Source organism: Cryptomeria japonica, chromosome 10 (genome assembly GCF_030272615.1).
Source record: "Cryptomeria japonica chromosome 10, Sugi_1.0, whole genome shotgun sequence".
Lineage (NCBI taxonomy): Eukaryota > Viridiplantae > Streptophyta > Pinopsida > Cupressales > Cupressaceae > Cryptomeria > Cryptomeria japonica.
This window is the reverse complement of record NC_081414.1, coordinates 669,351,865-669,368,856: the sequence shown is the minus strand read 5'-3', so window position 1 is coordinate 669,368,856 and position 16,992 is coordinate 669,351,865.

The window sequence follows — 16,992 nt, the reverse complement described above, 5'->3', positions numbered from 1 at the left end:
AATAGATAATTATTATGAATATTTTTTTAAGAACATATAATGACTATTAAATTTAGTCTTTGTGAAACATATGTTATTTTTCAAAGACATTATATTTTCTCTTTATGTGACTTGTAATCTTATAGACACATTGTGCACCTTGCTTCTATTAATACAAAACAAAGTCTTTGAAAATCGATTTTTTTACTATTTAAATTCAAATACTTTAGTTTTAAATTTTGATGATTAAAGATACAATACGTTCTTATTAAAAAATATGTACATTTTTTTTTATCAATATTTTGGATTACACTCCATGATTCATCATAAGGAAGATAAGAAAATATATACTTTTACCAGAAGTATAACAATTAATTACAATTTATACTTTAAATTTTAGAGGGTGTGGTGATGTTCCTACCAACTCCAAGTCTTACAAAAAAAAAATCATATTTTGACACCAAAATTATAAGTGCACCACTTTGGCTTAGTGGGGGCAATAGTCTAGCAACTTAAATCAGTAAGCAATTTTTAGTATGAGTACGAATATCAATCTAATTTTTCTTATAACTTTATTCTTCACACTTGAAGAGAGATAAAATCGAGGTCTACCATGATTTTCACAAAAAAAAAAAAATGTGAATAAATGAAAATAGATAGTTATACATTACTATTGTTCTTTGTCAAACTATATATAATATCTAGCAGACAATCAATCAATAACAATTAATATGGAATTCAAGTGTAGACTTGAAATTTCAAACCAACCATGTTTATCAAATAAAATTGTATTAAACATTATAAATTTTCATTGCCCATCATTTTATATTTAATAATTATAAATATTGTTAATTATAAATAATTAAGACGCCATTCATGACATAATGTGATGGTTAAGTTATGACATCGTGATCACAAATTATTGATGTTATTGTTGATAACTTGATACTTCAAACCCTTGTTGAACTAATGTGATTGTGGGTTTTGTGCCTCTTTTAAGCTATCAAGCTCATGGTTTTGGACTATGTGCATTAATGTCCTATGTTCATGTTGAAGACGAGATCCTCATTTATGACCTAACCTATCTCAATATTTAAGTTTTAAAAATCAATGAATAATGATTGCACTAACATTCAAATTTCTATTAGCACACTATGATCACAAACATTATGACCTTATCCATTTTTCTTGTAGGTTTGAATTCTTACGTTAAAAATTGTTGATGTTATTGTCGATGATTAGATGTTCTAAACCTTTGCTGAATTGATGTGGTTGTGGGTTTTGTGCCTCTAGTAAACTAAACTACTGAAGTCATGATTTGAACTATGTGCGTTAATATTGTGCATTCATGTTGAAGATAAGGTTTCATTTACATGATGTCATTTGTATTAGATGGTAATACGTATTAAATTTCATTAGACGACTATAATATCAAATTTCATAGTTAAAAATTAACTTACAATAATTATTAATCTTTTAAAATTTATTGAAGGAAAGGAAAACAGGCCACATGCCGTCAATTTCTATGCTATTACGGCTGACAGACTAAGGGCCTAGGCTCTTCGTCTTTTTCTTCATCTCCTTTCTGAACTACCTACGAACATAAACAGGCATTTACTGCAAATTCAGAAATTGCAGTGGCCACCGTTACATCAAATCTTACGGATTCTGCTATTCTTTTTCATTCCTCTCGCTCCACCTCGGAACCAAGCGATCCCACCCGCTTCATTCTAATTTGTTAAAGTCGAGATTTGAACAAATCAAACGTAACACATTTTTCTTGTTGTCTGCCAGGCAAGAATTTTGACAAGTTGGTGTTCTTGAGGAGTGAGGTGGTCATGTGGTGGTGGCACTTACGAGTATTGAGTCTAGTTTTGTTGTACTTAAAGTTTTTGGGTTAAATTGTGTAGAAGTTTTTGTATCATTGTTTGATCATATTTCATGATCCATCATCTAGTTATGTTGTTAAAGAAGTTTTGTGTTCATGGTGTGCATTAACAAGTAAAATTCGCATGGTAGAATGATGTGGAAATAGTGTTCAATGGAGCTCCATATATGTATAAAAAGGATAGGGCCTACATGTGAATATTGTGAAGATATCATCTTAAAAGTTGGCCTATAAATAAAAGAATGTAGGCGAAATAGAATGCAAGTCATGGCTTGAAGCACAAGCTTGTTGAAGATGAAATGGTGTGATTAGTTAAATGGGATGAGTAGGGGTGAGGATACAGTGGTCATGCATCTTAAATTTTGTGTCCCTCAAAACCCAACATATTAATGTCGAATGGTTCTAAAGATTCAATAGTGCCTTCTTTAGTTAGTTGACTACTTAAACCTAAGGTTTCAAGTTGTTATAATCAAATTTGATGCCTTTTCTATGTTTGATCATAAAAGGCATCCTAAACATCACTCTTCCAACCCCCTACCCATCATAGTGGATTACCACACCCAATCCTCGATTGCACTTGTTCCAATAATTGAACATTTTAACGTGAAAAAATCACTTAGTTGCTCAAATATGAACACATGATGTTATTAAATTATACAGTATATCATTAACAATCATTAAAAAATATACTACTTCTATTTCCTAATTATCTTAGAACATAACACATGTTGTCAATATTAGTGGGGATCAGATGGCGCTCAGGGTAGGGTTTTGGGTGATGCTTCTGCGGATCCTGGCGGGTCCCTTCCGGGTTCGAGATCCCTTGGATTTGCTGGCACTAAGGACAACCAGGGAGATGCGGAGACTGAAGATGGTGGGGACCAAAAAATGGGTTTTCGGGTGGACCCAGGGGACGGGCACCCATCAGGGGTTCTCCCTGTGGATGTCCCTCGAGATATGTCTTCATCACGGGTTTCTCGGGTAAACCAACCTATCACAGGGGCCATGGAACATGCCTTTTTAGCTGGTGCCACGAATAATCATTGGGCAACTTTATTCGAGGTTAAACGGACTGGAAAGTCTTCCTTTCCCCATGTCTCTGTCACTTGTGATAAGGTGAGCAGTAAGGTTGCCCTTTCTATTCCTAACCAGGTGATTAACCACAACATTGCTATCATGGCGCTCACCCTTGTTGGAAATTTCTCCAAGACTAGACCCAACATTGACTCGGTGAGGATTTTTGTTAGTCGGAGGTGGAAGATTAAAGGGCAAGTTGAGGTGTCGGCTCTCCCTTGGGGTTTTTTCTCCTTTGCGTTCTCTTGCGCTGAGGATATTCTGGCTATCCTCTGTGGTGGCCCTTGGATTATGAGGAGGTCTTCCTTAACCCTTAATAAGTGGAGTCTGAATATGGACTTGTCTGATGCCTTTTTTAAAACTATTCCTGTTTGGGTCAAGTTGTCGGGGCTTCCTCTGGAATATTGGCATGAAGATATTTTTAAGGGCATTGTTGGAGTGTTTGGGGAACTCCTATCCATTGATCCAATGACGGCTGCCAGGAAAAGAATGGTCTATGCCAGGATTTGTGTGGGGGTGTCCAGATCTAAGGACCTCCCTTCGTCAGTTGAACTGGTGTCGAAGCTAGGAATGTTAGTTCAAACTATTGAGTTTGAATCGTTACATTTCGTTTAATTCTTGTACAAAAAGGCAGGCCACTGGGCAAAGAAATGCCCTCAGAATACTAAGATAGATTCCAACAAAGGATCTATTGTCTGGAAACTCAAACTTATGGATACAGAAGCTCAAAACAAGAAGGAAGATATTGCGCACCAGGATGGGCCTGATGGGAGCCAAGAAACCAATAAGGAAAACAATGTTCAACCAAGCCAGAACAGTGAAGTGAAAGAAACAGATCAAGAGGAAGGCAATAAAAAGAGAATCCATGAAGATCAAAACCTTGAGGTTAAGGATATGGATCAAGAGATTATTTCTGAGGAGGCTCCTATTCAGGATGAAGAAGGGATAGCTAAAGGGAATATGGTGGCTGCAAATGAAGGAGAAAAGGAATTGGTAGATGAATTAGAGGATGGAGAACTTTCACCCCCGAATCACCGAAGATTCAAGGATATGGAAGAATAAACCTTCAAAGACTGGCAATCTTCTCTGGTTCTTGGGCCATCATTCAGTAATATTGGGTTCAGTGATTTGAGGAAGATCCTGTAAAGTTCTGATGCCAATAGCTAACAAGATGAGAGGGGGGGGGGGTGAATCATACAAACTTAATCCTCCATAAAATCAACACATTCAACCTCGGTAACTTATACTTCAGCAATATAACCAAAAACTGCTAAACATGCTAAATCATAAACACATAATCATCATAACACATATAACACCAGATTTAACGTGGAAACCCAAATAGGAAAAAACCACTGTGGGATTTCAGACCCACTAAGAAATATACTCTTCTAGAGTATGCTCGGTTAAAAGCAAATCCTGTTAAAGATTACAAACACATTGCTAGATGTGACCCGGTTAAGGGATTTCCCTCAGATCTGTTAGGATCTTCACTTTGTTAGAAGTGACCTTGTCAAAGGATTTCAAACACTCATTTAGAATGTTACCTTGCTAGAGGATTTACAAATAAGACTGTTAGGTCCACTCGGTTAAGAGATTTTCTATCACTTGACAAAATAACAGTAATAAAAATATATCCGCAACTTCACATCTAAAATGCTAAAGTAGATTCTTATTTGCTCAAAACAATCTTGTCATAGGACTTATCTTGTCCCTCTGCTGGGCTCCCTACTATGTTAATCAAACAGGTCTTCAAGCTTCTATGCTCGATAATCACTATGTAGCATCCCTGTGCTTACACTTGCCCGCATACATTGTTTATCAACAATTCCTTATTTATAAACAATTTGCTAACCGCTTAATCTCCTTGATCACATTTCCCATGATCAATCTTGGCCATCAGATCATCAATCCTGACTAGGTTCAATGTATCCTTCAATCTGAAAACGTTTTACCTCGCCTTGGAACTTGCATTCCTTCCTAGGAACTTGTGCTAGGTTATTGCGGTGCAATCTGTGCTGTAGATCTTCCTCTTGATTTTCCATTACTGTAGATCGTTAACAAACTTCATGTGTGGCATACCAATCATCTATTCATCTCTAGCTCATCAGCATCCTTCATTAAATAATACTTTTATCCATCCAATGCGATCTGTCATAACTCGGTTGTAACTCGATAAATACTAAACTTTACTCGGTAGACATTCCACCTTCATTAACCGATATCGATAACCTTAGGGCTTACCGACTAGGTTCCTTAGGGTTTACCGACTAGGTTCTTTGCTCAGTGACATAGTATAGTATTAACCTTACAATCAACAACATATGTAGGATATCAAAACAATCAAAACAATCAAAACAACATGATCTCATCATTGTCTAACTCGGTAATAGTTTCCCATTGAATAACTTATTATTCCCCTTCATTATCACATTCTTTCTGTGTCACTTACCGACATCTTAGTTCTCAACAATACATACTTTTCAAGATATGGCAACCTCATACTAAATCAGAAAGTCAATTTCTTGACATCAATGACAAAATAATATTATAAAGGCCAACAATCTCCTTTCTATTGTAATACCAACAATCTCCCCCTTTGGCATTGATGGCAATACCAACTTGTAAATGGTAATACCAACAAGATATTCAAATTGATTCAGATTTAGATTGTTGTCGAGACTTCTCCTGTTATCCTTGAGTTGTTTTCTTCTTCTGAAGTCTTCTAGGCTTTCTCCCTCTTCCTTTAGTCTTCTAAGTTGTTATCTTGCATTTTAATCTTCTCCCTTTTTCAGTAATCTTCTCCCCCTGTCATTAGTCTTATGTTATCTTCTTCAATTTAGGGCTTTACTATTTAGTCTAGCATTTAGTCTTCTCCCCCTTTGACAACAATGCCAAAAAGTAAAAGAACTAAATCATGAACTCTTCTGCTGTGAAGTGTTTTGCCTTGCTGTGTTACACATGCAAATGTAACATCTAAAACTCGATCAGAGAAATATTTCCTTCAATACTATTTCCTGCACACCTTTAAAAAACCTCCTAAAGTGCGTAAATCAACATCAATCCACACATAATATTCTGTAGATTCATCGAAATTGATGCTTTTACCAAACTCTGTCAGTGAATAGAAGATAGGGGTAGGACCCCTAACTTGCTTCTGAGATCTCAAAAGTGTCCCTTGGCAGTGGCTTTGTGAAGATGTCTGCTATTTGCTCCTTTGAACTGATATATTCCAGCACAACTTTCTTCTCTTGAACTTCTTGTCTGAGATAATGATACTTTATAGAGATATGTTTGTCTTAGAGTGCATTACCAAATTCTTTGAAATGTTAATGGCACTAGTATTATCACAAGATATAGTTACTGGCTCGATAACTTTCTCATTTATACCTTCCAATAGTTGTTTGATCCATGCAATATTGGTAAAATTCAATGTTGCAGCGACATATTCAGCTTCTGTTGTTGATTGTGAAATGCATCCTTGTTTCTTGCTAAGCCAACTTACTAGTTCTTGCATAAAGAGTCATTACCACAAAAAGTAATATCATCAACAAATATGGCTGAGATCAGTATTCCATTGTCCTTATCATTCTTCATGTACATATTAATAGTTCTGATACTAATTGTTAAGTACAAATGCCAAGCTAACAAGATGAGAGGGGGGGGGGGTGAATCATACAAACTTAATCTTCCATAAAATCAGCAGATTCAACCTCGGTAGCTTTAACAGATATAAGTAACCAAAACTGTAAAAATGCAAACTCATAAACAGAAAACATCACAACACATTTAACACCAGATTTAACGTGGAAACCCAAATAGGGAAAAACCACTGTGGGATTTCGGACCCACTAAGAAATATACTCTTCTAGAGTATGCTTGGTTAAAAGCAAATCCTGTTAAATATTACAAACACATTGCTAGATGTGACCCGGTTAAGGGATTTCCCTCAGATCTGTTAGGATCTTCACCTTGTTAGAAGTGACCTTGTTAAAGGGTTTCAAACACTCAATCAGAATGTCACCTTGCTAAAGGGTTTTACAAATAAGACTGTTAAGTCCACTCGGTTAAGATATTTTCTGTCATTTCACAAAATAATAGTAATAAAAATATATCTGCAACTTTGCATCTAAAATGCTAAAGCAGATTCTTATTTACTCAATACAATCTAGTCATAGGACTTATCTTGTCCCTTTGCTGGGCTCTATACTCTGTTAATCAAATAGGTCTTCAAGCTTCTGTGCTCGGTAATCACTATGTAGCATCCCTGTGCTTACACTTGCCCGCATAGATTGTTTATCAACAGTTCCTTATTTATAAACAATTTGCTAACCGCTTAATCTCCTTGATCACATATCCCATGATCAATCATAGCCATTAGATCTTGAAACTTGACCAAGTTCAATGTATCCTTTGATCTGAAAATGTTTTACCTCGCCTTGGAACTTGCATACATTTCTTGGAACTTGTGCTAAGGTATTGTGGTTCAATTTGAGCTGTAGATCTTTCTGTCGATCTTCCATTGCCATAGATTCTTTAACAAATTTCATGCACGACATACCAATCATTTAATCAATTCCAGCTCATCAGCTTCCTTCATCAAATAACACTTTTAGTCATTTAGTGCATTCTATTACAGCTCGGTTGCAACTCAGTAAATACTAAACTTCACTCGGTAGACATTCTGCCTTCATTAACCGATAGCGATAACCTTAGGGTTTACCGACTAGGTTCTTTGCTCGGTAACATAGTATAGTATTAACCTTACAATCAACAACATATGTAGGATATCAAAACAATCCAAACATCATGATCTCATCATTTTCTAACTCAGTAGTAGTTGCCCATTGAATAACTTATTTCTCCCCTTATTCATCACAATCTTTTTGTGTCTTTTACCGGCATCTTTATACTCATCAAATCATACTTCTTAAGATATGGCAACATCATACTGAATTAGAAAATCAATTTCTTGACATCAATGACAAAATAATAATATTAAGACAGTAAACATCCTTAATCAGTTATATCAACAACCTTTTCAATATCCTTATTGAAATGCCAACAATCTCTCCTTGTCTGTTATAATGCCAACACATATTGTTGTTTTCACTTGTCCTTATAAATTCAATCTTGATCAAATAAGAGTGTAGTCTTTCATACCATGCTCTAGGTGCTTGTTTCAGACCATATAAAACTTTGTTTAATTTACATAACTGATCTTTACTCCCGTCTTCAACAAATCCTTTAGGTTGTTCAATATAAACTTCTTCTAGTATACCATTCAAAAATGCATATTTAACATTTATTTGATATACCTTGAAATTTTTGAAAGCAGCATATGCCAACAATGTTCTTACTCCCTCAAGTCTAGCCACAGGTGCAAAAGTCTCACCATAATCTATTCCTTCTTCTTGAGAATAACCTTTGCAAACTAGTCTTGCTTTGTTGCGAATGACCTCACCTTTTTTATTTAGCTTGTCTCTGAAAATCCACTTTGTATCGATTACATTTTTTTCCTTCGGTCTTGGGACCAGTGTCCATGTTTCATTCTTTTTTATTTGATCAATCTCTTATGTCATAGCATTTACCCAATCTTCACTGTTAAATGCCTCTTTTACTATTCTCAGTTCAAATTTAGATATCAGACATGTGTTATGTCTCAGTTTGTTCCTTTTTATCACTGGATCATCCTTATCCCCTTTAATCTAACTTGATGCATGATGTCTTCTGACATATTTAGCTAATATAGGCTTGGTAGGCTCTGTATGATCTTCTTCATCACTCGGTAACTGGATATTCTCTTCATTTTCTTCATTAACTCTCTCGGTAGGATTTCTCGGTTGAACATTAACAAATTCTTCATAATTTTCTGGTTCTTTGGAATTTCCTTCATCATTTCTTTCTGCAAATTCATCAATTTTCACATTTGCACTTTCTACTATTTTGTTAGATGATTTGATCAAACATTTAAATGCTTTACTTCTAGAATGCAAATTCATCAATTTTCACATTTGTACTTTCTACTATTTTGTTAGATGATTTGATCAGACATTTAAATGCTTTACTTCTAGAAGAATAACCTAGAAATGTTCCTTCTTCACTTTTCTGATCAAACTTTCCATTTTTGTCATCTTTGTGTACATAGCATCTACTTCCAAAGATTTTAAAATAACTTACATTAGGTTTCTTGTCATACCAGATTTCATATGGTGTCTTCATAGTTCCTTTCTTCAGTTGTACTTAGTTCAGGGTGTAAACTACAGTGCTGATTGCTTCTCTCCAAAATGTTTGAGGTACCCTCTTTTCTATCATCAGGGTTTTGGCACAATCTACAATTGATCTATTTCTTCTCTCAACTATCCCATTTTGCTGAGGTGTTCTCGGTGCAGACACTTGCCTTTTTATACCATGATCATTGCAGAATAAGTTAAATTCATCATAAGTGAATTCTCCTCCTCTATCAGATCTAAGACATTTCAGCTGTCTTCCTGTTTCATTTTTAACTCTTGCCTTGTACCATTTAAACATTTGAAAAGCTTCTGATTTTTCTTTTAAAAACATAACTGACATCATCCTTGAGTAATCATCCACAAATAATATGAAATATTTATCACCATAATAACTCTAAACTTTCATAGGACCACAAAGATCAGTGTGTACTAGATCTAAAATTCCTTTAGAAGTGTAGGATTTACTTGTAAAGCTTGATCTTGTCATCTTACCCATCTGACATCCTCGGCACATAGCATTCTCAGGTTTTTCCAGGCTCGGTAGACCTCTTACTCGGTGATTCTTACTTATTTTGACCACATTATCAAAATTTACATGACAAAACCTTTTATGCCATAACCACGTATCTTCTATTTTTGCATATAGACATTTGTTTCGAGTTGAGACAAGATGAAATGTATTACCTTTTGTTTGTGTCCCGGTAGTAGCTAGCTTTCCATGTTTGTCATGAACTTTGACACATCCCTTTTGGAATTCTATTCGCTATCCTATATTGTTTAGCTGTGCTACACTCAACAAATTGTATTTCAAACCTTCAACCCAGTATACATCATCACATTTTGCATTGTCAAGAAGTGTTATAGATCCTTTACCTTTCACCAGACATGGTGCATCATTACCAAATCTTACATAACCTCCATCATAATCTTCTAGTTTAACAAACTTGTGTTTATCACCTATCATGTGATGTGAGCATCCACTATCTATGATCTAAGAATCATTATTATTTATGTGAGATATTAGGGCTTTTTCTTCATACCTTTCTTCATCTGATCCATCTTTAATAGCCACATAAACAACTTCCTCTGTATCAGTTTCATCAGATTTATCATCATTGGATTCCTCATCTAGGCATGTCTTTTTGTCTCTCCTTCTGAAGTCTCGGTGTCCTCTATATTGGTTGTCTTTCTGCCTATTATCTCGGTATTCTCTCTTTTCACTAGATTCTTTGTCAAGGCAGTTAGAAGCCATATGTCCTATTTTATCACAATTGAAACATTTTAAAGGTAGCTTTCCTTTATACTTACCTTTTCCTCTCGGTAACCTCCTGGCCAACAGTGCTTCAAACTCTTCTGGCTTTTTGATTTCTTCATACAGTTTGTGCATTTCTTCCATGTTCTTACGAAATCTTTCACTTGCTCCACTATGATTCCCTTCAGAATACTTACTCATTCTATCATTGTAATCATTAGATTCACCAATATGAAAAGAACTAAATGCAGATTCTACTTTATTTACCGAAGACCCACTGTTATCAAAATTACTTAACTCAAATGCGTGTAGCTTACCAATAGTAGCATCTAAAGAAACTGGCATATTTGGTATAGACCTTAGTTCATTGATTGTAGAGACTTGGATTGCATAAGTAGGTAGAAGAGTTCTAAGCAACTTACTTATTACATCCTTTTCTTCAATAGTTCCTCCTGCTCCTTTGATTTGATTGACAGTCTCCTTTAACCTTGTATTGTATTGGGTTATGTTCTCACCTTCATTTATTCTCATGGATTCAAGTTGACCTCTTAGACTATCTACTTTTACTCTCTGAACATGTTCATCACTACCATACACAGATATGAGCTTGGTCCACATTGCTTTTGCATCATTACAACCTTCTAGATCATTAAACTTTGAGTCAGTCAATGCTGATGTTATTTCAATCATAGCTTGAATATGTTCTTGCTTTGCCTTTATCTCCTCCAAGGTCATCGGGTTGGTGCTTGGTGGTATGTAATCATTCTCCAAATAATATGTTGCATATTTTTCAATTCTTGATAAGTGCAGCCTCATCCTTTTCTGCCATGTGGAGAAACTTGACTTGTTCAGCTTTGGTGCATCCCTTTTATAGATCTTCGGATCTTTGCCTCAAGTACCTTTAAAATTTTCTTCTAGAGTCCAGAGCTCTGATACCAATTGTAAAGTTCTGATGCCAATAGCTTAAACAAGATGAGAGGGGGGGTGAATCATACAAACTTAATCTTCCATAAAATCAACAGATTCAACCTCGGTAACTTATACTTTAGCAATATAACCAAAAACTGCTAAACATGCTAACTCATAAACACATAATCATCATAACACATATAACACCAGATTTAACGTGGAAACCCAAATAGGGAAAAACCACTGTGGGATTTCGGACCCACTAAGAAATATACTCTTCTAGAGTATGCTTGGTTAAAAGCAAATCTTGTTAAAGATTACAAACACATTGCTAGATGTGACCCAGTTAAGGGATTTCCCTCAGATCTATTAGGATCTTCACTTTATTAGAAGTGACCTTGTCAAAGGATTTCAAATACTCATTTAGAATGTTACCTTGCTAGAGGATTTACAAATAAGACTGTTAGATCCACTCGGTTAAGAGATTTTCTGTCACTTGACAAAATAACAGTAATAAAAATATATCCGCAACTTCACATCTAAAATGCTAAAGAAGATTTTTATTTGCTCAAAACAATCTTGTGATATGACTTATCTTTTCCCTCTGCTGGGCTCCCTACTCTGTTAATCAAATAGGTCTTCAAGCTTATGTGTTTGGTAATCACTATGTAGCATCCCTGCGCTTACACTTGCCCGCATACATTGTTTATCAGCAATTCCTTATTTATAAACAATTTTCTAACCGCTTAATCTCCTTGATCACATTTCCCATGATCAATCTTGGCCATCAGATCATCAATCTTGACTAGGTTCAATGTATCCTTCGATCTGAAAACGTTTTACCTCGCCTTGGAACTTGCATTCCTTCCTAGGAACTTGTGCTAGGTTATTGCGGTTCAATCTCTGTTGTAGATCTTCCTCTTGATTTTCCATTGCCGTAGATCCTTAACAAATTTCATGTGCAACATACCAATCATCTATTAATCTCCAGCTCATCAACATCCTTCATTAAATAATGCTTTTATCCATCCAATGTGATTTGTCATAACTCGGTTGTAACTCAGTAAATACTAAACTTTACTCGGTAGACATTCCACCTTCATTAACCGATATCGATAACCTTAGGATTTACCAACTAGGTTCCTTAGGGTTTACTGACTAGGTTCTTTGCTCGGTGACATAGTATAGTATTAACCTTACAATCAACAACATATGTAGGATATCAAAACAATCAAAATAACATGATGTCATCATTGTCTAACTCGGTAATAGTTGCCCATTGAATAACTTATTATTCCCCTTCATTATCACATTATTTCTGTGTCACTTACCGACATCTTAATACTCATCAATACATACTTCACAAGATATGGCAACCTCATACTGAATCAGAAAGTCAATTTCTTGACATCAATGACAAAATAATATTATAAGGACAGTAATCATCCTTCTTCAGTTATATCAATAATCTCCAACAACCTTCTCAATATCCTTATTGAAATGCAAACAATCTCCTTTCTATTGTAATACCAATAGATCCTTGAGGACAACTCTTCTTCACAATACTGTATTTGTGCCTTCCCTGACTTGGACCAAAATGTTGTTATTCTAGACACCTTGCAGTCCCCGAAGGTTGATGATTCAACAGGTCTGGAGGGAATTGAATTTGACAAAGAAATGAGCTTATACTAAGGTAGTGTTGAAGAAAAAGAAGTCACAATAGAAATCTAGAGTTACTACTCACAATAGAGTGAAGGCGAATCGTGGGCCACCTCGAAGCGCAGGGAGAAAATCTAACAGGTGGCAAATAGAGCAAGAGTGCATGCAGAACATAGCAGATGGGTCACAGAAAACAATCCATGAAAGTCTGTTTAATTCTCCTAGTAAGAAATGAAGATCCTTTCTTGGAATATTAGAGGTCTTAACATTAGTCACAAACATGACGTAATCTGTAATATTGCTAGGGATCATAGATCAGACATTTTACTTATTCAAGAATCTAAAATGTCGAAAGAAAAAGTGGAGAAAATTAAGTTTTCTAAATTTTGTGAATCTCAAGGGAGGAACTCTGATGGGGCCTCTGGGGGGGTTGTTACTCTTTGGGATACTCAATTCATTCAAGGCAGTCCTATCTGTCATGATGGTAACCATGTGGCTACTTTGTTTAAACATTCAAGGGATGGGTTCTCATGGGTTTCATCCAGTGTGTATGCTCCCAATAATAAAGTCTGTAGGAAGAAATTTTGGATAAATCTCTCTTCCTTTTGGGGCCGTTATCACAACATTCCTTGGTTGGTTATGAGGGATTTTAATGCCCCTCTTATGGAATTTGAGAAATTTGGGGGATCCCAGATACAAAATGATAGCAAACAGGACTTAGCTGACGTCATCAATGGCCAGGGTCTCATTGATTTGGACTTATTTGGATTTTTGTTCACTTGGTCTAATCGCCGTGTTGGAGCTGAGCTGATTCAAGTTATCATTGATCGGGCCTTGATTTCAGTTGAGTGGATCTAGGATTATGATTGTTCTCTGAATTCCATGGTTAGAATTGGATCATACCACTTTCCAATATGTTTGATGGCTGAGCCTAAGAATGGCCCCCGAAGGAGGTTTCCTTTTAGATTTGAGAAAATGTGGCTTTCCCACCCAAACCTTTTTAATAGAATGAAAGATTGGCAGAATCTTCAAGTGGATGGCTCTGCTATGTTCTGGGTAGCTAAAAAGTTAAGGCATGTTAAGGAGAAGGTGAAAAAGTGGAATAGAGAAGTCTTTGGGGACATCTTCGTTCAAAAATCTTCTCTTCAGGAGGAGTTGAGCCTGATCCTGGATAAAGTCCAAAAAGAAGTGTAGCGTCGTAAATTGTACACACTTGCTAGGGTGGTACAATTTCACACCTAGTTTACCACCCGCCTTGGTGCATTTTACATTTTGCATTGCATTTCCCCTTTAGCACTTAATTAATCAAATTAATTAGGTCTAAGGTCCTATTTCACCATTCTCCACATCATAAAGTTGGGCCCTTTCGTTAAAGCGTGCCCTTTTCATTTTATTCCTCCAATACATCATTCAATCAAAAACCCTAATTAGGCCCTATTATGAGCTTGGGGGCTTGATTTCGGGGGTCAAAACATCTCGAAATCACCTGTAACTTTGGGATTCTCTCTAAAATCATCATATCTGACAGCCTTGAAAATTTGGTGAAAAGTTGCCAGGACCATGGCGCCCGGAGTGCACACGGTCTCGGACATTTTTCTCGAAATTTTAGGAGTGCGATCCAATCATAAAATAAAGCTTAACCCCAAGAAATTGGCAGGATATTCAATCTCTAGGTCAGCCAAAAGTTGGAATTAAGACCTAGGGTTTCATACATAAGAGCTCTCTTTCTTCATTGGAAAGGGATCCGAATTTTGTTTTCAGGAACCTCATATGCAGCGAAAGAGCAGATCTTTGAAGACTTCAACAACTCTCAACATTGATCCTCCAAGCATTCATCAAATCCATTCATTCACTTAGGGCTTTGAAGGCATTGAAGAGCAATAAGGGATCACCGACTGAAGATTGGCTTGTACTCCTCCCTTGGGGTTGGGTATGATTTCATGTTGTTTTCATGTCTTTGAATAAGCCTCATTATGTCACTTACATTCATGCTTTAGATCACTTGGCATCTTGATTTGGAGCATTTACATTGTCATTTACAAGCAATTAGGGTTTACTTTCTAGGTTGCTCTAGTTTGCTTACTTGCATTTTAGATCTTGCACACACACAAGGTCTGCACACACATTACTTTTACAGTACAACTTGGCTATTCGTGGAGGTGGAAATCACCGAAGCGGGGGTTTGACTAAGGCAAAACCCTATATAGCCGCCCAAACACCTTTTTCAGATATAAGTGCAGATTTCGGGATTCAGACGACGCCTCAAGTTGCAGATCCGAAAGAAGCAGACGGAGACGGAACCACACACCAAGTTTAGGAGCAGAAGACCAGGACAGGGGTGTGGGGCGCCCTGGTCCTGCTAGGACAGGGGCGCTAGGTGCCCTGGTCCCTGGGACAGGGGCACTGGGCGCCCTGGTCCTCCTAACAGACAGCATTTCCGATAGTTTTCCAGAGTGCAAAACAGCAGTTTCAGGTGCAGTTTTAGGTGCAGAATCAGGACAATGGCGCCCGCACCCTCGTCCCGAACATTTCCACTCAGATTTTGACTCCGGGTACGCATCTGCATTCTTGTCTTGTCCTTGTGTTTGCAGCTTTCCATTGTTTAAGTTCAATTCTGCAATCTTGTTATTAGTTCATACTTGCATTTTGGGGTTAGGAATTGAACTTGCATAATCTTACCTTTCAATTACAACAAAGGAATAGAAACCCTAATAGGTAGCCTGTGGCTCTCTCTTTCACCAAAAAGAAGTAGCCAATTGTGCGATACCTCTAGGCTCTTTCGTATTCCGTAATGTGTGACAAAAGGTAGGATTAGGACATGTTAGCCTAGTCTCGCTTTTTCCCCCACACATTTTGGTGAACCCGACGTGAATCTATCATTGCTTCCTCTTTCATTGCATTTGTTAGATCTAGATCTAGATTTAGTGTGTTTTCATTTCATTTTCATAAAAAGAAAAAAAAAAAGAGTGTGTTTCTTTGCATTGTGTGTCTAAGTTTTATGCAACTTTTATTTCAAAATGTCAGACTTTTATTTGCAAAATGTTCATGCTTATGATGATTATTATGAGTATAGCCAAGATGAATTAGATGAATCTTTAGATGAGTTTTTGAATCCTAAAGAGGCCAAACCTTCATTTTACCAAAAACTCATAAACCTTGTTACTATGCCATTTCGTTGTGATGAGAAAGATAAGTCGAATGGTTCCTCTCAAGGGTACATTCCTATCAACTCTTCCACTGAATCTAGTAACATGGTTGTTTTCAATAATCCCCTCTATGAGGAGATGTCTCCTTTTGAATCAAAAGATAAACTTTTTAATAGATATGATCATGCTTTGTTGGATGATGCTCTTGACGACTTTGTGGCTTTATCGAAATCTCTAAACAAGAACAAAACTTCTAAATTAGTTAACATGATAAACCTGAATGAGCATAATAAGCCTCTCTTTGAAGTCCAAGGTGCTTGTCCTTCTCCCACCTTTCAAGTTCCTAAATCACCTCTCCTTACTGTCCAAGGAGGGTATAATTCCTTTATTACTCCAAATAAACCTATCATCGCTGTGCAAGGAAGAAAACCTATAAGTCCTTATAATTATGCCAAGCAATTAACTAGAGAGAGTTATCATGCAGTTGCCCATACTTATCATACTAGAAATAATAGGCAACCTAATCCTCCTCCGGTTACTCCGGTTTCTCTTCCTAATCCTCAACCAACTCTTCCGCAAGCTCCGTGTATTTCACAAGTTCTTAGTAAGGAATATGATCTCATAGAACAACTTAAGGCTACCCCTGCTAAGATATCCCTTTGATTCAAACTTCTTCTGCTCATCACAGAATGTTACAAAATGCTTTGAAAGATTTGAATGTTCCTCCACCGAATACATCTAGTAATATAGTGTCTTTGGTTAACTCTGTGATGAATCCTAAAGCTCATATTGTGTTTACTCAAGATGAGTTGCCCACTAGTGAAATTCAACATCAATATGATCCCTTGATGA